Consider the following 14,118-nt stretch of genomic DNA (forward strand, 5'->3'; position numbering starts at 1 on the left):
TATGATACAAACTATCTTCTCTAGCCACTACAGGATGAAGTTAGAAATCAAGAACAGGGAAAAAATGGAAATTTCACAATATGTGGAAGTTAAGCAACAGTTGTCTTAAACAAGTCAATGATGAAATCAAAATTAAAAATGCATAGAGACTAATGAAAATGAAAATACAACATATCAAAACTTGTAGGATGCGGCAAAATCAATGCTAAGAGGGAAATTTATAAGCTGTCAAATTCTTATATTACAAGAAAGAAATAAATCAATAAGGTAACTTTACAACTTAAAGAACAAGAAAAAGGGAAACAAACCTGAACCTAGCAGAAGGAAGGAAATAATAATGGTTAGAGATGATATAATTTAAAAATAATAATAATAAAGAAAATCAACAAAAACCCAAAGCTGATTTCTTTGCAAAGATTAAAAAATTGAATAAGCTTTACCTGGATTGACCAAGGAAAAGGCAGATAATTCAAATTTCTAAAATCAGAAATGAAAGTGATGACATTACTACCAATTCTAGAGAAACAAAACAGATTATACTATAGTACTATGAACAGTGGTATGCCAACAAATTGAGCAACATAGATGAAATGGATAAATTCCTAAAAACTTGAAAGCTATCAAGCCTGAATTACAAAGAAACAGAATCTGAATAGAACTACAACTAATAAGACAATTGAATCAGTAATCAAAACCTCCCAACAAGGAAAAGTCCTGGACCAGATGGCTTCACTGGTTAATTCTACCAAACACTTAAAGAAGAAATAAATAACACCAGTTCTTCTCAAACTCAAAAATTGTAGAGGAGGGAACACTTCATAACTTTTTCTATGAGGTCAGTATTACCCTGATACTGAAATCAGACAAAGACACTTCAAGAAAATAAAACTAAAGACCAATATCCTTTTTGAAGGTCTATGTAAAAATCTTTGACAAAAATACAAACCAAATTCAGTAGCAGATTAAAGAATTATACACCATGATCAATTGGGATTTATTCCCATAATGCAATGATGGTTCAATATATGAAACTCTATCAATGTAATACACTACAACAGAACAACAGGGAAAAAACACACGGTCATCTCAAATGATGCAAGAAAAGCATTTGAAAAAATTCAAATTTTCATGATAAAAATACTCATCACTAGGAAGAGAAGAAAACTCTTTGAGAAAAAAACCTCAAAATGGTTAAGGCCATATATTAAAAAACCTATAGCTAACATCATACTCAATGATGAAAGACTGAAAGCTTTTCCTCTAAGATCAGGAACAAGACAAGAATATCCACTTCTGCCACTTATATTCAACATAGTATTGAAACTTTTAGCCAGAGAAATTAGGCAAGAAAAATAAATAACAAAATAAATCCAATTGAAAAGGAAGAAGTAAAATTATCTTTATTTGCAGGTAATATCTCATATTTAGAAGACCCTAGAGATGCCACAAGAAAACTGTTAGAACTAATAAATAAATTCAACAAAGTTGCGTGATAAGAAATCAACACAAACATCAGTTGTGTTTCTATATACAAACAAGGAACATTTCAAAAGGGAAATTAAGAAAATGAATGCAGGTGACATCAGCAAGATGGAGGGCTAAGAGGCTCCAATGTTTGTACTTCCCCCTCAAAAAAATACAACAGGAACAGTAAATAAATAATCACAGACCAAAGAAAACTGCTCAAGGAAAGCTCTGGACAAGAAAAAAATGCAGCAAAAAAAACATGCAGAACTCAAAACTCGAGGATGGTTGTGTAGAAAATTACAGGAAGTATTTTGCCTGCACCACCGCATCTGCCTGTTGGGAGCAGCTCAGTACCAGAGGGAATCCCTTCCAAGGAATTTCACCACACAGAGAGAAGGAAAACAGAACCCCAGCAAGCCTCACCATTGTGGACATTTGCAGCCTTTGTTACAGAGATCTCCTGTAGTCTTTTTTTTTAAGGGACTTTTTAGAAAATTTAATTTTGTTGATGGAACATTGGTTTATAACATTACATAAATTTCATGTGTACAACATTATATTTCTTCTTCTACATACACTATACTGTGATCACCACCAAAAATTTACATCAGCATACAGTTGATCCCATTCACCCATTTTGTCCTCCCCTCCACCCCTTCCCATCAGGTACCAGCACTCTCACCTCTGTATCTATGTGCCTGCTTTTGTTTGGTTTGTTTTGTTCATTTATTTTGGTATTTTGTTTTTTATATTCCACATATGAGTGAAATCATATGGTATTTGTCTTTCTTCATCTGGCTTATTTCACTTAGCATAATACTCTCAAGGTCCAACACGTTATTGCAAATGGCAAGATTTTATAATTTTTATGGCTGAGTAGTATATATATATATATTATATATATACACATATATATATATGAGATATGATATACATATCATATCTTCTTTATCAATTCATCCATTGATGGACTCAGGTTGGCTATTGTAAATAATGCTGTGATGAACATAAGTGTGCATATACCTTTTTGAATTAGTGTTTTCATATTCTTTGGATAAATATCCAGAAATTCTGCCACAGTCTTTACTGATCCCAACTGATGGAGTGGCTTACAGTGCACCCTCTGCATCTACTCCCAGAGGCAGGAACTGTTGTTGAGGTGAGTCTTGACCTCAGGGACCCCAGTTGCTGTTGTGCCCTGCTCTCAGGGGTCTCTTACCACAGCACCTCACTATATATGAGACTGAAACTCCCACTGCTCATTGCCCACCTTTAGCCCCAGGTCACAGCTTTGTCCCATCACTCTCTGGGTGGCTTTGACTGCCCTGACTTCTGGCCCCAGGATCCCAAGTCATGATTTGGCTGCCATTATTTGAGTTATGCTGCAGCCACACTGAGCCCCACCAGCTGGGCTCCAGGTTACAGCTTTAAATGACAGTGCAAAGGGTGCTGCCACTACCCTGAGCACTGCCCCCAAGTCCTAAGTCATGCTTGATCACCATTTTAAGGACTTTGCTACCACTGCCCTGAGCCCCACTCACCAAGTTCTGGGTAACAGTTTGAATCATCAATGCCACAGGTGCTGCTACTGCTGCTTGAGCCTCATCCCCTAGGTCCCAAGTCATGCTTTGACTGCCACTATTGGGGCCATCCTGCTGCCACCCTGAGTTCCATCCACAAGATTCCATGTCACAGCTATGGGATGGAATGCCAGGGATGCCAGGAATGTTGCCACTAGCCTAAGCCTCATCTCTTTGCAGATTAAGACTCTAACATGTCAATGCTGTCACTGGGCTGTTGTTGCCCGAGCTCCATCCTTATCCCAAATCAAGACTCTGAACCCTCATTTTCGGTGACATTACTGCTGACCTGAGTCATGTCCCCAGGTCCCAGGCCACATCTCTGACCCGTGATTGCTGAGACAGTGCTGTCACTGTCCTGAGCTGTCCCCCAGGTTTCAGGTCCTACCCGTGACCAGTCACTATTGGAACTGCCAAGTCCAAGGTCACAGCTCTGAACCATCATGGCCAGGGCCACGATGCCTCTGTTTTGAGCCCAGTTCCCCAGGTTCTGACACACAGATTTAACAGGCTGCAATCAGAGATGTGCTGCAGCTATCCTGTGACTGTCCCCTGTGGTCAGAGCTGAAACTTTGACCCACCGTCACCAGGCTATGCTAGTACTGCACCCTACCCACCATTACGTCTTGTCATCCCAGGGCCTATGCCACTGTTGTACCCACCCCTTGCCTGCCAGAGTCACAGTAGTGAGACCCATGTAATAGTTCTATGGGATATTTGCACGTGTCCTCATGTTGGACACCAATGTCATAGCCACAGCAAGTGCACCTGTGCCCCAGAAACCAGGCACTGTGATAGTTTCACATGCACCTGACTCTAGGACTCCAGCTCCAACACTGCTCTGAGTGCCCTGAGTGCCAGCACACCAGATCAGGCACTAAGAAGGTTTCCCTTGGTTAGAACTTCCTTCCATAAAAAAAGAAAGGAAAACAGGAACACCTCAGTAGCTCTCATATGCAAATATCCCAATAGCCCTACCTGCCACTGCCATGTGCAGATTTTCTGCAATCTAGACGACAGAAGACCCCACAGTCTGGTCAATATCAATCTCAGCTGATGGAGTGTCATGGAGACTACACTATTGTGCCTTCTCAGGAACCAATCATGCTGCATCTCATGCAGCCAATGACTTTTACAGCCACCTCCAGGTGAAAGATTTTCCTCCACTGAAACCAGTTCAAAAAGACTGGAAGAGGTAACTGTGCCTTCAAATGCACAGCCATCAGTGAAAAATGAAAAAGCAAGGAAACATGGCACCACCAAAGGAACACAATGATATTCTAATAACTGGCACAAATAAATGGAGATCTGCAAGTTATCTGAAAAGTATTCAAAATAATTATTTTAAGAAAGCTCAGTGAGATTCTAAAGAACACAGACAAATCAATGAGCTCAGGAAAACAATACATGAACAAATACATGAACCAAAAGTTCAACAAAGAAATAGAAATCATTTTTTAAAAGGCCAAACAGAAATTCTAGAGATTAAGAATACAATGAATGAAATCTTAAAAATGCAATAGATTGCTTCAATGGCAGGCTCAAAAATCAGAAGAAAAGATCTGTGAGCTTGAAGACAGATCTCTTGATGTTATCCACTCAGAAGAAAATTAAGAAATTAGAAAGAAAAAGAGTGAAGAAAGCCTATGTGAACTGTGGGACATGATCAAAAGAAACAATGGCCACATTAGGGTAGTCCCAGAAGGAGAAGAGAGGGAGAAAGGGACAGAAACGTTATTAAAAATAATGGCTGAAGCTTCCCAAATCTGGGGGCAGAGATGGAAACTCAAAAATCCCCAAAGAGTTTCAACTCAAAGAAATTTTCACCTACACATTATGTTCAAGTTCGCAAAAATTACAGAAAAAATTGCAAGCAGCAAGAGAAAAAAGAATCATTACGTACAAAGGAATCTCGATAAGGCTATCAGCATATTTCCCAGCAGAAACTTTGAAGGCCAGGAAAGGGAGTGTCATGATATGCTCAAAGTGCTCAAATTTAAAAAAAAAAAAAACTGTCAACCAAGAGCACTTTACCTAGCAGAGCTCTCATTTAGAAATGGAGGTGAGATACAGACTTGCCCAGACAAAAGTTGATGAAATTTATCACCACTAAGCCTGCTCTACAAGAAATGCAAAGGAGAGTTCTTGAAACAGAAGCAATAAGCCATGAATTAGTAATGTGAAAACATATGAAAGTATAAAATTCACTGATAAAGATGAATATACAGTCAAATTCAAAATACTCTAATACTGCAATGGTGTTATATAAATCACTTTGAAATCTAGCATATAATTAAGAAACAAAAGTATCAAAAATAACTATAGCTACAATAATAGGTTAAGGGACATACAATATAAAAGATATAAACTGGGACATCAACATAAATGGTGGGCAAGTAAATGGGTAGAACTTTCTTTTAGAATTGAAGTTAAGGTGTTATCAGCTTAAAATGTGCAGTTATAACTATAAGAAGTATGATGAAAGGTGCATTGTAATCACAAAGCAAAAACCTGTAACAGATACACAAATGATAAGGGAAAAAAGCATACCAGTACAAAAAAATCATCAACTCACAAAGGAAGACAGCAAGAGAGGAATAAAGTAACTAAGGAACTACAAAACAATAAGAAAGCAATTAACAAAATGGCAATAGTTAAGTCCCTACTTATCAATTATTGCTTTAAATGTAAATGGACTGATGTGGCTGAATGGAATAAAAAAACAAAACCCAACTGTGTTTTGACTATAAGAGACTCACTTAAACCTTAAAGACATTCACAGACTGAAAAGGAAAAGATGGGAAAAGACATTTCAAGCAAATAGAAACCAAAAGAGATCTCGGGTAGCTATACTTATATCAGACAAAATAGACATTAAATCAAAAACTGTAATAAATGATAAATAAGGTCACTATACAATGATAAAGGGATCAATTCATTAAGATATAACAATTTAAAATATACATGCATCCAACATTGGAGAAACTAAATATATTAATTATTAACAGATCTGAAGAGAAAAACAAACAGCAATGCTATAATAGTAGGAGACTTCAATACCACACTTTCAACAATAGATAGATCATTCAGACCGAAAATAAGTAAGGAAATAATGGATTTGAATGATGCTTCAGACCAAATGGACTTAACAGACATATACAGAACATTCCAACAGTAACACAATACACATTCTTCTCAAGCACACATGGAACAGCCTCCAGGATAGATCACATGATAGGTCACAAAATATCTTAACAAACTTAAGAGATTGACACATACCAAGTATCTTTTCTGACCAAAACAATATGAAACTAGAAATCAATGACAGAAGGAAAGCTAGAAAATTCACAAATATATGGAAATTAAACAACACATTCCTGAAAAACCAATAGGTCAAAGAAGAAATAAGAAGAAAGTCAAGAAGTATCTTAAAACAAATGAAAATTGAATCACAACATATCAAAACCTATGGAATGTTGCAAAAGCACTTCTTAGAAGTAAGCTTATAGTAATAAACACCTATATTAAGAAACAAGAAAGTCCTCAAGTAAACAATTTCAATTTACAGCAAAAGGAACTATAAAAAGAAGAACAAATGGAGCCCAAAGTTAGTAGAAGGAAGGAAATAACAAAGAGCAGAGCAGAATTAAATGAAACAAAGACCAGAAAAACTATAGGAATGATCAATAAAACTAAGAGCTTTTTCTAAGAAAAAAAAAGGGGGGGCAAAAGTTTAGCTAGATTAACTATGAAATAAAAGAGAGAAAACTCAAATAAATAAAATGAGAATGTAGCACATATATACAATGGAATATTACTCAGCCATAAAAAGAAATAAAATTGAGTTATTTGTAGTGAGGTGGATGGACCTAGAGTCTGTCATACAGAGTGAAGTAAGTCAGAAAGAGAAAAACAAATACTGTATGCTAACACATATATATGGAATCTAAGAAAAAAATAATGTCATGAAGAACCTAGGGGCAAGACAAGAATAAAGAAGCAGACCTACTAGAGAATGGACTTGAGGATATGGGGAGGAGGAAAGGTAAGCTGGGACAAAGTGAGAGAGTGGCATGGACATATATACACTACCAAACGTAAAATAGATAGCTAGTGGGAACCAGCCACATAGCACAGCGCGATCAGCTCAGTGCTTTGTGACCACCTAGAGGGTTGGGATAGGGAGGGTGGGAGGGAGGGAGATGCAAGAGGGAGGAGATATGGGGACATATGTATTTGTATAACTGATTCACTTTGTTATAAAGCAGAAACTAACACACCATTGTAAAGAAATTATACTCCAATAAAGATATTTTTTAAAAATTAATAAATAAAATAAATAAATAAAATGAGAAATGAAAGAGCAGACATTACAACTGATACCACAGAAAAACAAAAGATTATAAGAGACTACTATGAGTAATCATAAGCCAACAAACTGGATAACCTAGCAGGAATTGATAAATTCCTAGAAACATATGAATGATGAAGACTGAATAATGAAGAAATAAAACATCTAAACAGACCAATAATGAATAAGGAAATTGTATCAGTAATCAAAAACCTCCCAACACAGACAAGACCTGGACCAGATGGTTTCACTGGTGAATTCTACCAAATGTTTAAAGAATTAATGCCAATCCTTCTCAAGCTCTTACAAAAAATTGAGGAGGAAAGAACACTCTCAAATTCATTTTACAAGGCCAGGATTACTCTGATTACAAACACAGATAAGGATACTACAAGGAAAAAAACTATAATGCAATATCCCTGACGAATATAGATGTAAAAATTCTCAACAAAATATTAGCAGATGAAAACGTTAATTCAAAAAGATAAATGAACCCTAATGTTCACAGCAGCACTATTTACAATAGCCAAGATATGGAAGCAACCTAAATGTCCATCAACAAATGAATGGGTAAAGAAGATGGGGTATATATATATAGTGGAATATTCCTCAGCCATTAATAAAAAGAAAGAAAGAATGCTATTTGCAGCAACACACATGGACTTAGAGATTATCATACTAAGTGAAGTAAGTCAGACAGGGAAAGACAAATATCATGTGATATTACTTATATGTAAAATCTAAAAATCTGATACAAATGAATTATTTACAAAACAGAAATAGACTCACAGACATAAAAAACAAACTTATGGTTACAAAGAGGAAAAAGGGGGGAGGGATAAATTGGGAATTTTGGATTAACAGATACACACTATCATATATAAAATAGATAAACAACAAGAACCTACCATATAGCACAGGGAACTATATTCAATATCATGTAATAACCTATAGTGGAAAAGAATCTGAAAAAGAATATATAATATATAAATATTTATTCAACTATAATTGAAATATAGTTAATTTTTTTAAAGGGAACTGATTAAAAAAAAATCTGGAGGCATCACAGTACCTGATTTCACACTATATTACCTAGCTATAGTAATCAAAATAATATGGTACTGGCATAAAAACAGGCAATTAGATCAGTGGAACAGAACAGAGAGCTCAGACAAAATCCCTCACCTATATGGTCAACTAATTTTTAACAAGGGTGCCAAGAACCCACAATGGAGAAAGGACAGTTTCTCAGTAAACAGTGCTGGGAAAACTGGATATCGACATGTGAAGAATGAAACTAGACCCCTATCTCACAGTACTCACAAAAGCAGAGTTGAAATGGATGAAAGATTTAAATGTATGGCCTGAAACTGTAAAACTCCTAGCAGAAATCATAGGGGGAAATATCCTTGATTTCTGTCCAGGATTATTGGTCTGGGCAATGGTTTCTTGAAGAAGTCACCAAAAGTACAGGCAACAAAAAGTAAAATAAATAAGTGGGACTACATTAAACTAAAGAGCTTCTCCACATCAAAGGAAACAATCAATAAATTTAAAAGGCTGCCTACAGAATGGGAGAAAATATTTGCAAACCATATATCTGATAAGGGAAATATGTCCCAAATATATAAAGAAATTATACAACTCTATAGCAAATAAAGCAAATAATCCAATTTGAAAATGGCTAAAGGACCTAAATAGACATTTTTTTCCACAGAAGACATACAGATGACCAATAGGTACATGAAAAGATTCTCAATATAAAAAAAAATAGAAATCCTGCCATTTGCGACAACATAGATGGACCTTGAGGGCATTATGGTAAGATAAGTCAGACAGAGAAATTACAAGTGCTGTATGATATCACTTATATGTAGAATCTAAAAAAAACTGAACTTATTAAAACAGAGAGTAGAATGGTGAGTATCAGGGCCTGGAGTGCAGATTTTGGGAGATTTTAAGGGTACAAACTTGAACTAGTAGATAAATAAGTTCTGGAGATCTAATGGACAATATGGTGATTATAATCAACAATACTGTATTATAAGCTTCAAAGTTGCTAAGACTAGATCTTAATTGTTCTCAACACAAAAAAGAAATTATAATTATGGGACGTAATAAAGGTATTAGCTAATGCTAGTATAATAATCATATTGTAATATACAAATGTAACAAACCAATACATATTGCATCTCAAATATATGCAATGTTATATGCAAATTGTATCTCAATAAAATAAATACATAAAATAATAACTTTAAAATTCCATTTACAATGGCATCACAAAGAATAAAATACTTAGGAATTAATTAACCAAGAAGGTGAGAAAGACTTGTATACTGAAAACTACAAAACATTACTGAAAGAAATTAAAGACATGAATGAATGGAAAAACAGCCTGTGCTCATGGATTGGAAAATTTAATATTGTTAAGATATCAGTACTACCCAAAGTGATGTACAAATTTAATGAAATTCCAATCAAAATCCCAAAATGTTGTCTGCAGAAATAGAAAAATCCATGGTAAAATTCATTTGGAATCTCAAGGGACCCCAAATAGACAAAATGGTCTTGAAAAAGAACAAAATAGACAAAGTTGCATTTCTTGATTTCAAAACTTACTACAAAGCTGCAGTAATCAAAACAATGTAGTACTGGCATAAGTAAAGATATATAGAACAATGGAATAGAATAGAAAGCCCAGAAATAAAACCTTACATTTATAGTCAAATGATTATCCACAAGGGGGCAAAGACCGTTCGGTGGAAAAGAGGCAATCTCTTCAAGAAACAGTGTTGGGAAAATTGGATATTCACATGTAAAACATTGAAATGAAACCGTTATATAACACCATATGTAAAAATTAACTCAAAATGGAGCTCAAAGTCCTAAACATAAGAGCTAAAACTATAAAACTCTTAGATGACAGCAGAGGGGTAAAGTTTCATAACATTGAATTTGAAATAATTTCTTGGATATGACACCAAAAATATAGACAACAAAAGGAAAAATAAATAAGCCAAACCTCACCATGATAAAAATAAAAAAATGTGCCTTAAGATACACTATCAACAGGGCAAAATGAAAACCCACTGAATGAGAGAAAATATTTGCAAAGCACATACCTGATAAGGGAATAATATCCAGAATATATAAAGAGCTCCTACAACTTAATAGTATAAACAACCTAATTTATAAAGGGGTAATTGACTTGAATAGACATTTCTCCAAAGAAGACACACTAATGGCCTTTAAGCACATGAAAACATGGTAAATATCACCAATCATTAGGGAAATGCAAGTAAAAAACACAATATCACCTCACACCCATGAAAATGGCTTCATACCCATCAGGATGATTATTATTTTAAAAATCAGAAAACAATACATGTTGCCAGGATGTGGAGAAACTGGAATTCTTTTCATTGCTGGTATGAATGTTAAATGGTGCAGTCACTGTGGAAAACAGTAAGACCGTTCCTCAAAAACATAAACATAGAATTATCTTATGACCCAGTAATTCAACTTCCAAATATATATATAAAAGAATTGAAAACAGGGGAAAATATATTTTTGTGCACTCACAGCAGCATTATTCACAATAGCCGAAAGATTAAAACAACCCAGGTGTCCATTGATAGATAATTGGATAAACAGCATGTGGTATACATATACAATGGAATACTATAAAAAGAATGAAATTCTGACAACAGATGCTACAACAAGGATGAAACTTGAAGACATTACACTAAGTGAAATAAGTCAAAAACACAAATACAAATATTGTATGATTACTCTTATATGACGTACCCTGAACAGGCAAATTCATAGAGACATGAAGTAGAATGGTGGTTTCCAGGGTCTGTGAGGAGGGGAGAATGAAGAGCTATTTTTTAATGCATACAGAATTACAGTTTGAGGTAATAAAAGTTCTAGAGATGGTTACTGGTGTGGTTGAGAATGTATTTAATGCCACTGAACAGTATACTTAAAAATATTAAAATGGTAAATTTTATATTATTTATATTTTACCACAATTTTTAAAAGACTGTATTAATGGAGATTTTATGACTGGCAGGTATGATGCCTCTATCGGTCAAAATCACTGATCAACCAAAAATCTCCATTCCTTGAATACTGGAAAGCAAAGCTCATTGGAATAACATGACTAGTGCATCACAAAATATGGAGAACTCTATACCCTTAACTGATTACCAAGAAATTTTAGAACACTTTAAAGAAACTCCTATGCTTGTCAGTCAATGAAGCTATGGCGTACTGGGCCAAATTACCTCTTAAGTGCCACCAATAATTTGGTCTTAAGATATTGTAAAGCCAGTTAAGAATTTGATTTCCAACACTGTTATGTCAAAGGTGGAAAATTCAAGTCCTGAGCCCTAATTCAGAGACCAGTATTGTGGTAATTCTTATTCGTATGCAGTATTCCAGTGCTGGATATGTATGGAGAAAGAAAGACAGCAGGGCCCTCAGCTGCTGTGGTCAGGAAAGCTGCTCCTGGCCCCACATGGACAACAGAAGCAGAAATTCGATTTCTGTGTGAATTGAACAAACTTTAGTGCTCCTCATATAAATTATTAAAATCACAAGTAAAAATTAAATACCACAAAAGTAAGATTCATTAGAAAATTAAATCTGAATACAAATAGAATGCAGCGTTTAAAGGCACTTCTGTTTCTTTTCCAATTACTGGAATTTTGCAGGGAATTGACAGTTCTAGAAAGTCATCTATTCATTTATATATTCAACATATATTTATTGAGGCTTACCACGTGACAGGTACTGTGTTAGGAGTTGTGGTGCAATCTTGAAAAAGCTAGCAACAGCCATTCTCCCAAGAAAGCTCTAAATACAGTGTAGACAAATAAAAATTACAATATAGTGTGCTAAGTGCCATGATAGAGGTAAACGCAGGCTACCGTGAGAGCACAGAGAAGGATCATCTAACTCATAGTATTGTGTCCTCAAGGGAACCCTTAAAGAAACAGAGTATAGAGTCTTGAAAGATAAGAATAAGACAATTTGACAAGGAATGAGGATAACATTACCAACAGAGGGAGCAGCAAACTAAAAATCCTAGCATCTGACAGCATGATATACTAGGGAAGTTACAAGAGGTTCATGCAGAAAGTAATAGGAGAAAGAAAACAAGGGTCAAATCACAAAAGGCCTTTTATTCCAAATTAAAGGATTGTAATTTAGTCTTGATGGGCAACCACTGTTGAATTCTAAGCAGGAGAATGACAAGACCAAATTTTCTAGTTTAAAAGATTACGCTAGCAGGAGAATGAAGTAGAGGGAAACAAGGCAGGAGTCAAGGAGATGATGATAAAAAGCCTCTGTAAGATTCTGGCTACAGATTTTTAATCAGTCAAAGCTAAGCTATGACAGAGAGAGTCAAAGTAGAGGAGAACTGAGAAAATTGAAGACATATTTAGAAGGTAAAGGTGACAAGACTGGGTATTGGAGATGAGGGGAAAGAGGAAGGCTAAGATGACTCTTGAATTTCTAGTTTAAACAATGGAAGATGGAACCAAATATTGATACAAGAGAAAAGGAGTAGAGCAGGTTGGAGACTGAGCATGGGGTGAAAAGAATAATGAGTTCAATGTTGAACAGGCTAATTGTTCTGCTGATAATTTGGGGCATACAAATGGAGACAGATGTATGCTGGAGATACAGACTGGGAGTAATCAACACATGGTTGGACATAGTGCTTTGGGATAAGCAGACATATTGACAGCTACCCTGTAGAGAAAAAGCCATTTTTATTTTGAAGCATAAGCCAATCAGTACTTCCCTAGAACACAGCTATGTTGTAAAACTGAATATTATACATGGTGAGGGGGTTCTAGATTAAATTATTGGGATAAAGGATGAGAATGGCCTTTCTAAGCATGACCTTAAAAGCAAAAACCACAAAAGAAAGAATTAGAGTATTTGTTTAAATAAAAATTTTATAGAATGGGCATCATCACAAAATCTACAAATGACAAATGCTGGAGAGGGTGTGGAGAAAAGGGAACCTTCCTGCACTATTGGTGGGGATATAAATTTATACAGCCACTATGGAGAACAGTATGGAGGCTCCTTAGAACACTAAAAATAGGGCTTCCCTGGTGGCGCAGTGGTTGAGAGTCCGCCTGCCGATGCAGGGGACACGGGTTCGTGCCCCAGTCCGGGAGGATCCCACATGCCGTGGAGCGGCTGGGCCCGTGAGGCATGGCCGCTGAGCCTGCGCGTCTGGAGCCTGTGCTCTGCGACAGGAGAGGCCGCAACAGTGAGAGGCCCGTGTACCGCAAAACAAAACAAAACAAAAAAAACTAAAACTAGAATTACCATATGACCCAGCAATCCCACTACTGGGCATATACCCAGAGAAAACCATAATTCAAAAAGACACATGCACCCCAATGTTCATTGCCACACTATTTACAATAGCCAGGTCATGGAAGCAACCTAAATGCCCATCGAGAGACGAATGGATAAAGAAGATGTGGTACATATATACAATGGAATATTAGCCATAAAAAGGAAAAAACTGGGTCATTGTAGAGACGTGGATGGATCTAGAGACTGTCATACAGAGTGAAGGAAGTCAGAAAGAGAAAACCAAATATCGTATATTAACGCATATATGTACAACGTAGAAAAATGGTACAGATGAACCCCTTTGCAGGGCAGAAATAGAGACACACATGT

Source organism: Pseudorca crassidens, chromosome X (genome assembly GCF_039906515.1).
Source record: "Pseudorca crassidens isolate mPseCra1 chromosome X, mPseCra1.hap1, whole genome shotgun sequence".
Taxonomy (NCBI): domain Eukaryota; kingdom Metazoa; phylum Chordata; class Mammalia; order Artiodactyla; family Delphinidae; genus Pseudorca; species Pseudorca crassidens.